At 46.7% G+C, this 19,131-nt stretch overlaps 1 long non-coding RNA gene across 1 annotated transcript; it reads right to left on the bottom strand.

The window, feature by feature from the left end:
* Positions 1-376: 376 nt before the first annotated feature.
* On the bottom strand, positions 377-16,224 carry LOC121828741 (uncharacterized). Its single transcript, XR_013050598.1, has 3 exons — positions 16,078-16,224; positions 8,197-8,354; positions 377-3,590 (listed from the first exon to the last, which is right to left on the bottom strand). It is a non-coding gene; the product is annotated as an uncharacterized LOC121828741 (long non-coding RNA).
* Between the last annotated feature and the right edge of the window lie 2,907 nt (positions 16,225-19,131).

Genomic DNA, 19,131 nt, shown 5'->3' on the forward strand with positions numbered 1-19,131 from the left:
ATGTCCGTCAGCCTCCCTCACAACCTTGTCCAAAACCTGCCATAGGACAGGCACTGTGGCCACATCCTTTCCAGTCTGGGCAGCCTGCCAAGAAATGATGCTAAGGAGGCGGTGAGCAAAGAGCCCCAGAGCTTAGCTCAGGCCAGCCTCCTGGACCTTCCCAGGTACACTTCCGGAAAGCAAAGAGCCAGCTTCCTCCCCCCATTAAACCCACTGTGGGGGAGGAGCTGGAGAAAGTTTTCCTTCTAAGTAAGCACTGCCCACAGGTGCCCACAGCTGGGGTTTCATGGTTCATTTTTCAGGAAGAACTTGGCTATGGTAGCAGGTCCCACCTATATGCATTTTCTGCCCTGGGTCTGAGGGTCTCGGCCCTGGGCTTTCCTCGAGCCATCGAGAGGGCACCTGCCAGTAGATATATCGTATCCGAAGCCCTTTGAGTTCACGTGTCCTCAGACCAGTTCCAGGCACCCATTGGCCAAATCTCCCCACTTCTTGCATTCAGGTAGGACTCAAGAGAGGCATTTACTATCTTGTGTTCCAGAGCTACTACCCCTGCCCCCAGGCAGACCACATGGGTGACTTGCTCATCAGTGCAAACTTGGTTTCTTTCCTGTCTCCATTCTCCACCCATTCACTGCCCTCTGACAGCACATCCAAAAAAAGGTCACCCTCAGATTCCATCTTGGATTGTTGTTGGCACATCTAAAGCATCTGAGGTGTTCAGTGGTGGAGACAGGGAGACCTGGTCTCATGGAATCCTGGTGCCACCCTCTACAAGTCAGGTGACATAAACATCTGAGCCTCAATGTCCCCATGTGTTAAATAGGAGCTAAAATCATAGCACCTCCCTCAAAGTCGTTGCAAGGATGAATGAGATGATTCCAATCAAATTTTTACAGGACCTGATACTTGGCATGCACTCAAAACTGACTAGCTACAATTAATAGCTAGACAGAAAACAGAGCCAAGTGACAAATATCTTAGAGATAATTTAGGAAGGAAATGACAAGCAAAGAGTAATTATCCCCAATAAACAGTGAACTCATAAATTATCAAAAACAAGACAAAACTACCTTAAGGAAGTTTCCAAAAAGGATGCAAATAGGTGATTCTCAAAGAATACAATGTCCAAATTTTATTAGACACTCAAAAATGTTTATCTGGACAGCAGTCATCACAAGTGAAATGCTAAGAAAGCCATACTTCAAACAAAGGGGAAAAAAGCAGTCATAAAAAATGCAGCACACTTTAAAATAATATTCTACAACACCCCTGGCCCAGGAGAGAACAATCTCAGGGTCCCACAAGAGCTACCTTATGTCTTAGCACTTTCCTACTAGATTTCACCTCTTAAAGGTTCTGTCACTTCTTAACACCATCACACTAACAACCAAGATCTGCACTCACACACAGACACACACGCAGAAACATGCATAGACACACACACAGACACAGATACACACAGACACACAGACACACACACACACACACACACACACACACACACACACAGAGGAGGGGGGTAGAGACTCTAGACTCTGATGACTCTCCCAAACCATAACACCATATGATGTCTGCCAACCAATGAAGATAGGCATAAGTGAAGGGCACCATTCCAGGCCTGGCTGCCGGAAGCCACCTACAGATGACATGCCTGCCCTTTGCCTGGAAGAACCAAGGGCCCCCCGCTGGAAAGTGGCAGCACTTCAGGATGGAACTGGAACTCCGGTCACTCCCGGAGGGGAGAGTCATACTGGATGTGGTTTTGACTTAATGTGCCAGGGAGAGAGTTCCATTGTGTCTGCCAAGGAGCTGTGGCTGACTGTTAGCCCAGTTCTCATGATCATAACAGACCCTTAGTCTGCTAGAGCTGGCTAAACTTTCCAAGGTGACTGCTCTTGTGGAGCCAAAGTATGAGCATGCAATGCAAATAGAGAAATGGTACCATTGTTGGTTCAAAGGTACAAACTTCAGTTGTAACACAAAAGGCTTCTAACGTACATCGTGATGACCATAGATAATGCCATACTGTATTTATAAATCTCTCACATAGTGGATCCACCTCATGTGTTCTTATACATACACACATGGTATCATGTGTGGTGACAGATGGTTAATAAGCTTGGGCATATAATAATTGTTTCATCATCTATACATATATCTACTCATTCTGTTGTCAACCCTTAATGTATTTACTATCTAATTGCAATAAATCAAAGAGCTCGGTGTCTTGCATGAGCACTTATCACTTGCATAAGTACTCATGAGGGAATCATCCTCATGCTGGGTCCTTCTGACCCCAGGAAGGACAGGACATGGGTGTTTTGAGTGGAAATGTCTCTGAAAAAAAAAAAAAAAACTGTCCTCACACTATGACCACGCCTCTCCTGTGATTCAGTCTTTTGGACATTTTGGTTAGGATCCCGGTTTCTTTATCCCGACTCAAACACGAAAGTCAGACTCTGGGTCTGGACCTCATAAACATGTTACCTCTCCTAATATGGTGGGCACAAAACTGGTCACAGACACTCTGGGTCATCCAGGTAGACAGAATTGCACAAATGGGCACACACTGTGAGTCTTCTGACCTAAAAGAAGCGGAACTCGTTGGCCTTAGGGAGAACTAAGAGGTAGGGGTGGGGACTAAGAAGTGAGGAGTGGGGCGTGATGGAGAAGACTTGGTCCATGGAGCATGGGTCCATGGAGGGCTTCGCAGTCTCCCATAGACATTTGAACTTTATCCTAAGGGATTGGGGCATCACTGGGGATCTGAAAATGGACCAAAACACTATCTTTGCATTGGTGGAATAGGGATGGATTATAGGGTTATTGGCAAAAGCTGGGGCACCAGTTGGAAACCTTGGATTTCTCTAATTTCCTTTGAGGAGGTGCCTCTTTCACCTCTGTCCTGGAGATCTGGGGGGTAGGGGGTGGGGAGGCTTCTTGGAACCACATGAGATGATGTGACCTGAAATGCCACAGGCTTTGTCAGGGGACCCTCCCTGATGTAACACACTCAAGGAAATGCTAATAAAAGCAATACCTGCAAATGATGACTGCATTGACATAATGTGGTATGTCCATTCAGTGAGACAGTACGCAGCCATAAACAGAAATTCTGAGATGCACTACGAGGCAGATAAATGACCCTGGGCTAGGTGAAAGACATCAATCACACAAGGAATGGGTCCTTTCCTGTGAGGTTCCTAGCATAGCCAAACTCAGGGAGACAGAGAGCAGAATGACAGTTATGGTCCCAGGGGGCTGGGAGGGGGGCGCGGTGAATGGGGAGTCAGTGCTTCATGGTAGAGTTTCAGCTTTGCAGGATGAAAACTGTCTGTGATGGATGGTGAAGATGGCTGCCCAGCGATGGGGATGGACTTGATGTGCTGAGTGATGATCAAGCATGTCTTCAGTGTGCAGACGCCCGTCCAACGTGGGATCATCTCTGGCACAGGCACTCTACCTGCGGCTGTGCCCCAGCCACCTCCACAGTGCCTCAGCCTCTCGTGAGAACACAGATCTGCTCTTCATTCCTGGTTGAGGTTGGGGTGGGTCATAGCGGCCTCCAGGTTGGCAGCCTCTGTTCTCTGTAAAACATGCTGAGACAGGTTAGGCACAGACCAGGGCCTTCCAAACACCACCCATCATCTTCTGCTCAGGCAGTTGACAGCAAGGCCTCTTCACACACACCCCTGCCATCTCCCCGCCCACACTCACACCTGCTTCCCTGGCAGCTGCCACTGGCTGGGGGTGGCTCACTGTGGGGAGAACCCTTCTCTCCTTGAAAGGGATCTAAGGGGCCCAGGAGAGGCCACGTTATTCAGAGGTAACCCTAGTATAAATATTGATGGCCTGGGTCAGATATGATACCACCCTGTACCTCCAAGCTAGAAGAGCATGAGGCATTGGATACTTCTACCACCTTAAACGGTTGCTTCTTACTCTTAATTCTGATTCATTTCAAACTCAGAAAAATCAGAAAACAGTCACCTCTGTCTGTATCCACCACCTGGATTACATGGATTTAATGCTTCATTGTATTTGTTCCAGTTTCTCATATTTCTGTGTGTGTGTGTGTGTGTGTGTGTGTGTGTGTGTGTGTGTGTGTGTGTGTTATACATGTGCTGTAGGTGCACATGCACATGTGTTCATGCATGCATGTGTGTGTGTGTGGAGGCCAGAGGTCAACCTTGGGTATGGTTCCTCAGATACCAACTGGATATTTTGAGCCAGGGTCTCTCACCTGGCTGGAGCTATTCAAGCAGGCTAGGCTGACTGGTCACTGAGCTCCAGGGACCTCCCTGTCTCTGCCTCCTTGGTGCAGGAGTTACAAGAGCATGCTGCTGCCATGTCTGGTTTGTTCACATGGGTGCTGGGGGTGGCACTCAGCTCCTCCTGCTTGCAAGGCAAGCGCTGACATTCCTCCATGTTACTGAACACAGTTGAAAGTGGTTTTTTTAACCTCATGCACCTTCTTCCCAGGCGACTCCCCAGACCCAGTCTCACATGCAACCAGTCCCAGCCTGCGAAATCATGAGCAGCTTGTTCTGTGGCCCTGAGCACCTAGACTTTACTCTAAGCCTCTGGTCGATGTCCGTCTTTTCATCCGATGATATGCCACACCTGCCTCGACCATGTTGATCTGAACAGCAGCTTTACTCATTTTCAGGACTGTTTGTCACACAATTATCACAACTTGCTGTTATCTGAGGATACCAAAGAGGAGGATCCGCTGAGGGCAGGAGGCTGCCTGGCTCCACCTTTTTACTTTGTTTTGTTTTCTTTGTTACTTCTACCGTGTGCAATGAACCTCCCCTTTCACATGTTTTATACACACACACACACACACACACACACACACACACACACACACGTAAAAAATTTTCCCCATGGATCCCAGAGGTAGAAACCCTGGATCATACTATGTGACCATTTCTACATTGTGTGACTATTTCCACATTGACTAGCAAGTGTGATTAGACTTGCTCAATTTTGCCAGATGGAAGGATATGAAGTATTGTTGTTGTAGATATATTGCAGTACTCATGAGGCTCAGCATCTTACCAGCAAGGCAGACCAATAAAATGCAGAGAGTCTGGGGCCTATGTCGGGGAAGGCTGGATTGCCAGGGCCTCCATAAGCTACAAATGTTTGCTCGCCCCCACCCCCACTGCCATCCCTCCCCCACACCCCTGGCCCTGCACTGGGACCTTCTTTAAACTGTTCAAATCCCTTATCCATGTTTCTTGCTGCTTGAGAGATAGCCTTAGTCATTCTGGACATGATTTGCAAGTTCCCAATATTTCTTTGCATATGCCGTGCATCTTGTTATCTGGTATTTGATGTCTCTGTCAAATAGAGAGGCCTTTTGATTGATTGTATTGCAGTGTAATGCAAGAGTCAAGATATAAAGATATCCTGTGTTACCTCCTGCAAAGTTTGTTTTTCCTTTTTCCATTTTCATGTGTATGGAGTTCACATGCGTGTGTGTGTGTGTGTGTGTGTGTGTGTGTGTGTGCGCGTGCGCACGCGCGCGCGCATGTTTGTGGTTTCTTTGTATGTGTGTGTGTGCAGGTTTTGCATGTGTGGGGATGCAAATGTGCGAATGTGGAGGCCCAAGGTGGATGTCAGGAATCATCTCCCATTGATCTTCCAAGTTATTTATTGAGGCAGGGTCTCCCAGTCAAATCCAGAGCTCAACCATGTGACTAGTCTTGCTAGCCAGCTTTCTCTGAAGATCCCTGTCCCTGTTTCCACCTTCTGTGGCTGGAATTACAGACAGATCATCATATCATCCAACAGTAACACAGGTTTCTGTGGATGTGCCCAGTCTCACACTTGTGTGGTGAGTGTTTTAAATATCAAGCCAGGTCCCAAGCCCCTCAAAGGTTTTAAATCTGCCTGGAGTATATAACCAAATGTGATAGATAGTAGGTAGCAACTTGTATTTGTGATTTCCCATCTGGATAGACACTTCTTCCCAACAGGACACAGTATACTTACTGACCATCCCCATCCCCCACCTCCATTATCTGTCTATCCATCCAATCCTCCCACACTTGTGTATATCTGTTTCTAGGGTCTCAACTTGGTCCCCATCTGCTTCCCCCTACTCTGCAATGCTTAAATATTGTTGCAAGTTTAGTAAATACTTGTATCTTGTATGAAGATGTCTCCATTTTCTCCCCATATCACTTCTGCCTTTCCAGGCTGACTGCTCTTCAGTACCATTTTTTTTTCCATATGCTGATACTAGAGATTTATTCAGAGATATAAATTGTCGGCACAGCAGCAAGGCTGGGGCTCCAATCTTGCCTATCCCCTCTCCGGTTCTCTGACGTTGAACTAGTTCCTCCACTTGCTTTTGCCCTGATTTTCAGTTCTTAAAATGGGGACAAAAAATAAAATCTACCTCACAGGGTCACTAGGAGGACTGAGGGGGTTAAGACATGGTAATTTGTCAACACAGAGCTAACGTGACTAAGGGCTTATGCTCTGATGTCAGCTGTCCAGATAACAACACTCTTACCATTCACTCATTGAGACAACAAACCTCCTCGTGATGGAATGTGGCATGGGAGAGGCCAGAAAGCAAAGGCATAGCTTATCCTGCATCCGGCAGCTTGGAAAGCAAAACCGAGACCAACCAGGCTGGCAGCCATCAGGCCACCTGGCTCTCCCGGGCACAGCCTCTGTCTCCCCAGCCTCAGCCAGGGAGAAGCAGCACACAGACTCTCAGAGCAGTCAACATGGTGAGTAAGCTTTGGGAGCTGGTGAGATGGTTCAGCAGGTTAGGAGTACCTCCTGTCAGGTCTGCCATGGTGACCTGAGCTCAATTCCTGGGACCCACATGGTAGAAGAAGAGGACCACCTCCCTCAAGCTGTCCCACACAGGTTCTCTGGTACACCCTCATCCACAACATCCCCCCACATACATAAATGCAATTTAAAATTTTTAATGTTTAGTATTTTTCCATAACCCTCTTATTTCTATCCATATTTCTGTCTTGAATCTGCTTTGTTTAATATTAATATCACTGCCCTATTATTTTATTGTTTAGTATTTGCATGCACTAAGCTTTTCATTCTTTCAAAGTGACTTTACGTTTTAAATTCCTCTCGTGTAAATGGCACACAGTTTGATATTTGAAATCTAGTTTGACCATATTCACTTTTTAATTAGTCTATTGGTTTTGATTGAACTTACCCACATAGTCGGGTTCAAATCTGCCACCTTATGCTGTGTTTTCTGCTTAGTCTATCCATTATATGTTTTGCTTTATTTTATTATTTTTATTTTTATTTTTTGCTGTTGGTGGCAGGGAAAGGTGTATCTTTCCATTCTTCCCACTTTCTTTCTAGTTTATGTGTATGTGTGTGGGCCTGCATGTATGTATGCCATATGTGTGTCTGGTGCCACAGAGACCAGAAAGGGGCGTCAGATTCCTGGGAGCTGGAGTAATGGAGCATTGTGAGCTGCCATGTGGGTGCTGGGAACTGAACCCGGTCCTCTGAAAGAGCTGCAGGTGCTCTTCACTGTGACTCATCTCTAGTCATACCTCCCTTTTTTCTTCCCCATAGTTAGCATTGGACTCATATGTACTTAGTGCATTCTTAAAATTGTTACCCTGGAAGCTGTGTTATGAACCCGAAACTTGCCAGAGCCTCGTGCAACTCAATACCTAATTCTACGCTAGGCCACACAAGGACCCAAGCCATTTACACTCCCTTTTGTCAGTTCCCCAGTCACAGGGCCTTTGCTTGCTCCTGCTACAATTCTAAGAGTTCAGAGGTGGTTTACGATGATTTTGCATAACCAGGGTTCAGTCGGATTTACATTTTCTTCATCTCCTTTTCTTTGATTGTTTTTAGTTTTTCAAGACAAGGGTCTCCTGTAGCTCAAGCTGACCTCAAACTTACTAGGTAGCTGAGGATGACCTTGAACTCCTGACCTTTCTGCCTCCTCCTCTAGGGTGCCACCATGCCCTGCCCACCATTCCTTTTGCATTTTCTGATCTTCCACCCAGGATAATGTCCCTTCAGACTAAGGCTCCCTTAGAATATCCTTGAGTATAAAGAGATTGTCTGAAAACCTCTGTTTGATTCTTTCTATTCGGGCTTTTTATTATGACAAATGTCCGCATGACCAGAAGAAAATAAACTAAAAGAACACCCACCAGTTCCAGCAATTACCTGAGTCCTGGCCAGTGCTGTTCTCTGCATCCGGTGTCCCGGGCCCCTCACGACGAACTGCTCAGCAAATGCCAAGCTGTTGTTCCGTTTCCCCTGCCAATGTATTAGGATTACCTCTTTGAAGCCGAGGACTCTGTCTCTAAACAAGACTGCAGCGTCTACCAGGAAAAAGAAAAACAGCAGTGACTCAGTGTATCGTCATGAGTCTCACCAGCGTCCACATTTCGCCAGCTGCCATCGCTTTTCCTAGGCCTCCCTTGATTGAACTGGAATGCAAACACGTTCTCTGTGTTGGTGCTGCCTCATCTATTGGTTAAGTTTCTATAGAGTTTCTTTTTCATTTCCCCCTTTGCCTTTGTTGCTGTCATTATTGAACAACAGTCAGGGTTTTGCTGTCTGTATCCCCCCCTCCCTCCCCCCTTCCCCTCCCCCTCCCCCACCATGGTCTCTGTGTTCTCTATAAGCCTGTTGATGGATTCAGAGAACTGATCAAATTCAGGTCGGATTCTTTGGGAACATGATTGGTAAGGTGATGTGTTTCCCACCAGGAAGCACATTCGGTCTGCTTCCTGATCTCTGGGTGATACACACACAGACTGAAGGCCACTGCCAAGACCTATGCGTTCATTAGAGGTTGGGAATGGTCATGTTCTGATTCTGACATAGAACTGGAAAAGTTCTATGAAGAGCTGGGCATTAACAGCACAGTGTTGTGATCCCAACCCTCAAGAGGCTGACACAGGTGGATCACGAGTTCAAGCTCAGCCTGGTCTACACAGCGAGACTCTGTCTCAATAAAAACAAAGACAAAAAAAAATTCTATCAAGGGAAACTTTTCCTCACCAGATCATTTGCTGATGCTGAAGCATGGTTTACATAGAGACAGGAGAATTGATCTTTTCCCTCTATTTTGTATTTTCAAGTGCAGGTTGTTCCTTGTTTCTTGGTGCTTTCCAGAGGTGGCTTCCTAGTGTCTTTATGACTTGTGGAATTGAGCATATCTGGTGTGCTTCAGGCCACAGTGTCCTCCCTGGCGCTCTAACTGCCCCACCAGTGACCAGAGAGGCTTACACAAGCTGCCCTTGAGTCCTTCTGACTGACTCTCATAGTTCCTCATAGCTTTCTGGAGAGAGACATCGTCCCAGGCTCACCCACACACTCTACAAATTCCCATGGTAACTGGTAGTGGTAAATAGTATTTGAAGACCACAATCTGGGAACCAGGCTTGTTTCTTATCACTGAGTTAGTTAGTCATTGTCCCCAGACTTTTCAGTGCCCAGAGCTAGGAAATGTATTCTTATTTCTACAAATATACTCATCACGAGAAGACAAGTGCTACTCTTCCACGCTGTTACTTCAGATTCAAATTTACTCAGTCCTGTCAGTCACTCTCCCACACCAAGGAATATAGTTCTCGATGTTTCTGATGTGTTCATACATGGACTTCATCTTACACAGAGAATGTGAGGTGCACAGGGCACAGGCTGTAATACGGCACCACTTCCCTGAAGAGCAGGTGCCTGAGAACCTCCTTGAGTACCTAGCTCTCCCTGCCTCATCTGAGTTCACACCCTGATTCATGCCTGAACACCCAATGCAGACAGTTCTCTCAGGTTTCAGTACTAACAACATGATTTCTAGAAACAGCTTGGGGTGTGATCCTGTTTTTGATGTTTTGGGTACCCCTTATTCCTCTGCAAGCCTCTTACAGTGTGAAAAAACACTGTGTGGTGTGCATGTGAAATAGTTCCTCACTGTTTGCTATGCAGGTGAAATAATTCCTCACTGTGCTGATATGGCCCCAACTTGCTATATGATTGGATCAATGTATTTCACTTTTAATTCTGAGGATTCAGTCTTAATTTTAATTTGGCTTTGGGGGCCAGAGAGATGCCTCAGCAGTTAAGAGCACGTACTGCTCTTGTAGGGGACCCAGGTTTGGTTCCTACTACCCACAGGGTGGCTCACAACCATCTATAATCCAGTTTCAGGGGCTCCAATGTCCTCTTCAGAATCCAGCCATTGCATGCATGTGGTGCACATACATACATAGATACATACACTTAGGCACACACATATACATTAAATAAAGTAAATGTCTAAATGTGTTTGGTTTTATAATTATATGAGATTACATATTTCCAAAGCCAGATGCACAAAACCAACCTATTCAAATATTCTGACCTCTATACACTACTGTTCCTTCTCGCTATTCTCATATCTAACCTTTTTTTTTTTTTTGCAAAAAAAAATTATGGCTTGTACTTTTTTGTGTTGTAAATAAACATATCACGTTCATGATCTCAGATGAAAGGTAACATACCGTCTGTGCCTTTTAAAGTTACTATACCTCAGAATTCCTTCTAGAGAGCAGTGCAGAGGCATTCCTCAGTCCTTACTGCTTTATAATCCTCCATGATGCAACGTGCTGTGGCCCCTTTCCCTGTTGATGGACTTTGCATTCTTTCCAGCGTTTTCTATTACACATAAGTCCATTTAAAAAAAAAAAAACCTTAGTCTATTTGTCTTCTTTCAAAATTTTGCTTGGAGGATTTTGCCTTGATGATTCCAAATAATCTTTTCACAGGAGAGACAATTCTGGGCTGACATCTGAGTTTCACTGCACATCTTAAAGGAGTAATTCAGAGATTCCCCAGCTCTGGTATTGCTGGGGGTCAACCACAGCCTGTCATGCCTTTGAGGGTCACTTGTCTTTCCTCCTTGCCTAATTCCAATGATTTTTCTCTTTTCCAGTGGTTTTTGTATTATGAAATGCCCAGGGATATATTTGGTTTTTATTTGTTTAGGATTAATTTCAGGCTCTGGAAGTCTGTAGATTGCTATCTTTCCTTGATTGCAGAAACATCTCAGCCACTAACTCTTCAACTATCACCTCTGACTCTCTCTCCCCATCCTTGAAGCGCTCTGCTCCTCGCATAGCTCTTGCCGTTGCTTATACGAGACTTTTCCATAGACCACTGATGAGTTCTAGATGTTTCCTTCTGACATATTCATACACTAACTATACAAAGATGCTAATGTTGGAAGATGAAGATTACACATTAGAGGTTGGCTATTATAATCTGCCCCTTTTCTCATTATCTACATGGCTCCTACATGTATGATGCACTTACTCCATCCTGGTACTCCTAAAGTCTTGTCTTACTACAACACCAGCTTGAAGTCCAGAATCTCATCACCTAAGTCAGAGCCAGCGGCAGACGATGCTCTATGGTACCCAAGTATGGCTGCTTGAATACATTCCTTCTCCATCTTAGACCTAAGAACTGCTGAGACAAGTTCTCCTGTCCCCTACGAATAACAAATAACTGTGAAAAAAATCACTGCAGAAACTACTGTTCAAAAGAGGCGAGTGGGAGACAGAAATCACCAAATGGCGATGATACGGCCTAGACTGCAAAGGCAGGCTCCTTAAGACCTTAAGTCTTACTCCTCTCAAGAAACAATTTCCCACAGCAGGGCTGCACCCTCTAGGCACCCTGAGTCACCATTCCATTTCTGTGACAGGCCACACATGGGTATCAATCGGTAGTTTTCTGAACTAGCTTTCTGTAAACATTTGAGGGCTGGAATCATTCTTTTTCATTTCTACCCTTGTCTGTCCTGCTAAGACTGAGCACCCCTCTTTCAGCTGAAGTCCTTTGAAGTTTCCTGGATGTCTTGTGAGTCTTGGAATTTTCTTCACCACACAGAAGTCTCATAGAGATAAACCTCCATTTTGGGCTTCTCGTGAGAGACACCACGAGCTTCTAAAAAGCTTGGCCATTTATAAAATATCTGTTCATTTAGTTTTTCTAGACAGGTTCTCACGCTGTAGATCAAGCTGCCCTTGAACTCATGACATCACCTAGGCTGGCCTCTAGTTCACGGTCTTCACACCTCATTTTCTGAAATGCTAGAATTACAAGCAAGTACAGCCACACTTAGCCTTCTAGATGCCCTATCGTTTGATGGAGTAGATTAGTGAATCATACTCTTGAGACTTGAGAGGGTTCTCTGTGGATGAAGACTATTGACAGAACTCCTTTTATATTTGCCTGAAGTCTTAATAAGTTATCGGACCATGGTACCCTAAACTGTTTCCCCCGATGGCGTAAGGCAGGGGTGGGACTCAGCACCCTGGGTCTCATCTTCCTCAGATGCTTGTCTTATTTTAGTGTTGCTTGCATCTGCAGACACCTAGAATTTTCAAATCTATCAAATTCCCACTTCTTCATGTTTAACAGCTAAAAATGCCTGCCAATGCATTACACGGATTCCCAATTCCCATGCAATATCCCTCTTTTCACCCCTCTCTTCCTCCATTCTCCCCTCCCTCTCCCCCTTCCTTCTTCCCTCTCTCCCCATCCTTCCACTTCTTCCCTCCTCTCTCCCTCCCTTCCTGTCCCCCCCACCCACCCTCCGACAGCCTCCACATGGATCCCATTCTTCCTCCAGAAACTTCTCTGGGACAGTCATCTTCCCACAGCTGTCCTCGGAATCTTTGCAGCATCTTCTGACTGTGTAATTCCAAAATCACCCCTACATTTTAGGTGTTTCTACCACTGAGTACAAAAATCTTGGTTTATAACCTATTGCGTCATGATAAATGTGACGGTTTGAAACAATGAACAGTTAGCACCCCCAGTCTCTGGGCGCAGGGGTTGGGAGCTGCGTAGTGGGAGCCCCTGGCTCAGAGCCTCACCTAAGGCTGCAGTCAGGACACTGGCAACAGCCAGCTGGGGCTAGCCTCAGCTGTGGGAGCTGCCTGGGGTGCATCTTTTTAACGGTGGGCCACAAACTTTTGTGTCCACCACATGAGCCTTTCCGCAGAGCTGCTCGGGACACATACAGATGACACAGATCAGGGTTTGAGCCAGAGAGCTGAGGAAGGGATCCTTGGGGGCGTCTTGGATGGTAGCACAGGCATTGACTTGTACCCTCCCCCAAACAGGTGTATGTTCACCTGTAACTGATTATGAATTTTGGGGAAATATAGGTCTTTAAAAATGTGATTAGGGTATAGAGCAAAGATTAGATTGTACTAATTATTTGGGTAGATCCTAAACCAATGACAATGGTCTCTTTTTAATATTGTGTGTTGGGGGGGGGGGTGTCAGAGGACAATTTGTAAGAATTGGTTCTTTCCTCTTACCATGTGGGCCCAGGAATCAAACTCAGGACTCAGGGTGTGTGTGTGTAGGTCAGAGGACAATTGTAAGAACTGGTTCTCTCCTCTTCCCATGTGGGCCCAGGAATCAAAGTCAGGATGTTAGACTTGGTGGCAAGCTGTTTATCTGCTGAGCCATTATCCTATGTTTTGAGATAGGGTCGTCCACTAAGCACGGAGCTTACCATTTGGGCTAGACTTGCTGGCCAGAGAACTGCCCAGGACCCACCTCTCTATCCCTCGGGCACGATGGCACTTGCTGCCGCGTCCAACTTTTTACACAGGTGTTGGGAATCTGGGCAAGCACTTTATCCACTGAGCCACCTCCTCAGCCCACATGACAAAGGCCTGCAAGAAGAAAAGAGGCTGTGGTGTATAGCACATGGGCAAAGGGCTTGCCCAGAATGCAGAAGGCTCTGGTGTCAAACCCAGTACAAGAGGAAGAGGAGGAGGAAGAGGGGAAGGAGGAGGAGGAGGAGGAGGAGGAGGAAGAGAAGGGCCAAACAAAAGATGTAGATAAAAGAAGACCATATGGAGAGAGAGGTAGAGCAAGGAGTGATGTGTCTGTGTGCCAAGGAATGCCATGGATTCCTGGCAGCCACTAGAAACTGGGAAAGAGGCACAGGGTAGATTTTTCCCTCAGTTGCTCCAGAAGGCACCACCCCTGCCAACCCTCGATTGACAGCAACCATAGCACACTCAGCAGCTGTCTGCCCCCCAAAAATCAGCATCTGTGTGAGTCCCACTGAGTTCACAGATGTGTGTCTTGAGACGAGGTCTCTACTTAGCTTTGCCTTGAGGACACTCAGGATAGCCATTCCACAAATGTTTCCTGGACCCCCCTCCCCCATTTTCCAGGCACTGTTCTCAGTGCTGTGGACCACAGTGAACAGGAGAAACAGAGCTGTGCCTGCAGGAGCACTCATTCCAGTGAATGTCAGTTCTGTATCTTACAATTTCAGCTTCTTCAATTTTTCCATATCACAGGGACCTTGTATATCCACTGCAGAAAAACCAAGGTCGGTTCTGGGGTGGGAGGAGGTTCATTTAGTGAATAAAGAAACACAGACAGTGACTACAGAGTGTGGCACACTGGTGACATGCTTGCCTAGAATGCAGGAGGCCCAGCTTTCAATCCTCAGAACCAAGAAAGATCGGGGTAGGGGTGAGTTATCCTGGGAGATTCTCCCCCAAGTTCCCAGAGACCTCTATAGCATGTGCACATGTGCGTGTGCATGTGCATGTGTGTGTGTGTTATATGTGTGTGATGCATTCAAATAAATAAGTGGGTGCATGCATCCATGCATGTGCTTATGGAGATCAGAGCAAGATGTAAAATATTTTCCTCTGATGGTATCGTATTTCCTTGAGACAGGGTCACTCACTGAACTGGAAGCTCTCTGTTCCAGCCAGGCTGGCTGACTAGCAAGCATTCAGGATCCTCCTGTCTCCTCACCCCAATGCTAGAGTTACAGGCACACACACACACACACACACACACACACACACACACACACACACACACACACACACACTTTTGGCTTTGTATGTGGGTAATGAGGATTTGAACCCAGAGCCTCATCTTGCAAAGTAAGTTTCCCTGCCCACTGGGCCATCTCCCCAGCCCCAAGACCTCATTCTTTAAGAGAAGATGAAACATCTTCCTCCAACATTCCCAGAGATACCTCGGGCTCTGCCTCTTTTTCATTTTCATTAAGTTTCTTTTTTTTTTTCTTAGTCTGGGAGTTCCCTTTACTATCAAATGCAATCAAATTGTCCTACTTTAGCCCACACAGGGGTCAAGGGAAGATGAAAGTAATTTTTAGACTGTTAAAAGCATGGAATTTCATTAAGATTATCACTTGGAAATTATTACTGCACACACCGAGGTTTCTTTCCCAATCTACACATCAAAAGCAACTGAAGAACAGGGTATCGGTGTCTAAAAATACATGGCAGATACATATGGGATCTATAAATGTAACACACGTGTTGAAGCTACTATTTGAGAGTCATACTGTGCACACACACACAAAAAAAAATCATGCAAGTTCTCAGCTGCCTAGGATGAAAAATATCCCCACTGGTAGACTTGGCTCTGGCTTGGCTCCTCCTAGGTTGTGTTATCTAGCCTTTCCTCTACGACATTGATGTCAAGATCTAGTATCATACTTGGAAGACTTTGGATTAGAGTTTATAAGAAAGAGCCGGGTAGTGGTGGCACATACCTTTAAGCCCAGCACTTGAGAGGCAGAGGCAGGTGGGTCTCTGAGCTCGAGGCCAGCCTGGTATACAGAGTAAGATCCAGGACAGCCAGGGCTACCCAGAGAAACCCTGTCTTGAAAAACATAGATAGATAGATAGATAGATAGATAGATAGATAGATAGATAGATAGATAAAAATAATTTATCCTAGAGGTTAGGATTTAGTGTTGCTGGAGTCAGGTTGTGGTCGGCTGAATGTGCTGTCCCCCACAGGCCTCCAGCTGGTGTGGCTGTGTGGGAAGTGGGGTGAGTGAGTCCCTGTGGCGGCCTTGAGGCTTATAGCCTGATCCCACTCCCTGCTTCCTGAGTGTGGATGCAGTGTGACCAGCCAGCTTCCTGAGTGTGGATGCAGTGTGACCAGCCAGCTTCCTGAGTGTGGATGCAGTGTGACCAGCCAGCTTCCTGAGTGTGGATGCAGTGTGACCAGCCAGCTTCCTGACCTTACCGTCATGACTTCTCCAGGAGGGACTGCATCCTTCTTGACTGTAGCCAGAACAAACACTTTCTCCTCTAAGTCAATCGTGTCACAGTACTGTATCACAGCAACAGAAACATAGGAAATGTATCCAAGCCAAGACTCTGCACCTCACCAGCTCAGTCAGCAATCTGGATACAGAGAAACAGCCCTGGATCTTCCCCACCTGGCCCCCAACTCTCTGCTCAGAGTACAAGTAGCCTTTAACTTCTAGTTAATGTTTCGTCACTACTTGTCCCCATGGCGAACCTGATATGGAGACACTTGTCCTATATTGGCCAATCTGACCAAATAGCAAATGACCTGATCCCTAGGTTCTGTCTCCTAATCTACCGGGTTTATCCCTGACACCTGTCATTACAGGTGGGGTTGGCCTTCCCTGGAGGTGGAAGGTGTCTCCTCCAGTTGGCCCCAGGGCTCACAGCCAAGCATGGCTGTCAGTTTGAGCTGCTGCTGAGGCAGCTTCTCCATCAGCAATAACTGAATCTCATAAACCTCAAAGCAAGGACTGAGACATAAGTGACCGTGTTTCCTGTGAACTATTGACCGCCCAAGTGCCCCATTATGGGTTTCCAGAATCCCAGGGCTCTTTTGTGGGGCTGGGGATGTGAACTCTGAGCAAAGGACAGAGAGGGACACAGTTGCATGAAGCTAACCCGGAGAACCAGGCTGGACCCCACTGTTACACTTGGCTGGGGTGGGGGTTGGAACGAGAGCCTTCCTTTTTCTGAGCCACCACCGCGCTGTCCTTTATAGTCGGATACCTCTCGTATGGGACTCCTGGGAAAGTCAGTGTGGGGGACGGAAGAGAAAGCAAAGGTCTGGTGGCTCGCACAAGCAGTGGGTCCCTAGTGAGCACCTGCCTCAAGTCAGACAGATCCAGGAGCTCTGAAAGAACCAATAGCAGACGGCTGTCTGTTTTCACGGACCTCCAAGCCCACCAGGATAGACAGATGGAAACTGAGCAGCCCGGTGAGTAACTGTGGAACTGCAGCAGTGCTAACTTGTAAGGAGAAGGTCAGTGGCCAAAGTCATGGCCAGCAGCCAGGGGCCAACTATTAGGAGCACTCGGGGAGGGGCGTTGTGTCCCTAACCATCAGGAGAATGAAGCCGCCTGGTCAAGGAAGGCCTGGTAGAGGCATGGGTAGAAGGCAGCATGGGGACAGACTATCAAGTTCTGTAGATGTAGCTAGTAGATGATGGGTTGAATTATGGCGATGTCATCAGATGAGATGACACCCAGGGAGCTGCTCAGGGGTCTGGGCCTTCACATCTCATACTCTGCTTTCTGGATTACATCGTGCAGGCTGGGCCCTCTGGGTGCCTTTACATTCCCGACGTATCTTCCCCTTCTCTGTGTTATTATACTCATTACATCGGTCTCCCTCTCAATCACTGTGGAAATTTCTATCATGTTCTTGTCAGTACTCAAGCTCTGGAGCAAATAGATCTGGGTTAAAAATCTGGATCCAGCCGGGCGGTGGTGGCGCACGCCTTTAATCCCAGCACTCGGGAGGCAGAGGCAGGCGGATCTCTGTGAGTTCGAGGCCAGCCTGGTCTCCAAAGCGAGATCCAGGAAAGGTGCAAAGCTACACAGAGAAACCCTGTATCGAAAAAAAAAAAAATCTGGATCCACTGATTATTGCTGGTGTGACTTTATACAAGACATTTCCTCACTCTTGGTCTGTTTCTTTAAAAATTATTTTATGTATATATATATATGTATGTGTGTGTATGTATGTGTGTGTGTGTGTGTGTGTGTGTGTGTGCGCGCGCGCGTGCATGTGTGCACATGTATGCAGGTGACCACAGAAAAGTGTGTCAGATCCCTTGGAGCTGAAGTTACAGGAGGTGATGTGGGTGCTGATGTGGGTGCTGGGGACCAAACTCGGGTCCTCTGCAGGATCAGTATGCACTCTTACCTGCTGAGCCAATCTCTCCAGCCCCTAAACCTATTTCTTCTTCAAAATACAGAAATAACACTAGTTACTGCACAGGCTCAGTGTAATGGACTGATACACATAAGCGTTTTAGAATGGAGCCTGGCACTTACATGGTAAATGGGTAATAAACATTCCTGGTGCCCCAAGGATTTTATATGCACCAGCTCAGTTATTTCCTGCAGAACGCTCTGCTAGTTACCATTATTACCGCCACTTTACAGGCAAGTGTTCACACATTTAAAGAGGGCTAAGGGCTGTGCTAGGAGTGAGGACTTGCAGTTAGGGAGACACAGGCACAGACTCTATTCCCAGTGCAGGAAGAAGTGAGAGCACTTGTGGGCTCCCACTAGGTCCAGAACCCCTTAAGCTCTACGATAAATGGTGATAAGGAGCTGGAGAGATGTCTCTGGTAACACGTTTGCCCCGAAGTTGTGAGGACTTGTGTTCAGATCCCTAGAACCTGTGTGAAAATCTGAGCGTGCCATGTCAATCCTAGGGCTGGGAGGAGCGGGGGCAGGGATGGGCAGATCCCTGGGGCTTGCTGACCTGCCAGTCTAGCAGAAATCAGTGAGCTCCAGGCTTAGTGAGAGATCCTGTCTCAGAAGCTATGGTAAGAAGGCCAGCAAGACAGCTCAATGTGCAGTGGGTAGCTGTTCCAGCTTTGACCTGGAAGTACTACCCCCATTGAGGCTTCGGTAACTGTCACGCCTACAAGGTGGGGCCGAGACAGGAGCCCTTAAGACCCAAAATCCGGATGTGCCAGCTCTCTTGATTCCTGGATCCTGAATGCTGGAGGTAGACCGAGCAGAGTTCTCCAAAGAACACCACTGGACTGCGCTTCACCTTTCCTGAACCCTGAAACCTATCCCTTTACTTGTAAGTTACCCCACAAAATAAACCTCCCTTTTAACTATGTGGAGTTGCCTTAATGCTACAACCAATATCAATGGGTAAAGGCTCTTGCCTTGCAAACCCAGGAACCTGACCCACATAAAGGTAGGAGGAGAGAATCAGCTCCATAAAGGGGTTCATACGCATACAGTGGTACATGTGCTCCCCCAAAACAACACAACACACACAA

Source organism: Peromyscus maniculatus, chromosome 4 (genome assembly GCF_049852395.1).
Source record: "Peromyscus maniculatus bairdii isolate BWxNUB_F1_BW_parent chromosome 4, HU_Pman_BW_mat_3.1, whole genome shotgun sequence".
In the NCBI taxonomy this organism is placed as follows: Eukaryota; Metazoa; Chordata; class Mammalia; order Rodentia; family Cricetidae; genus Peromyscus; species Peromyscus maniculatus.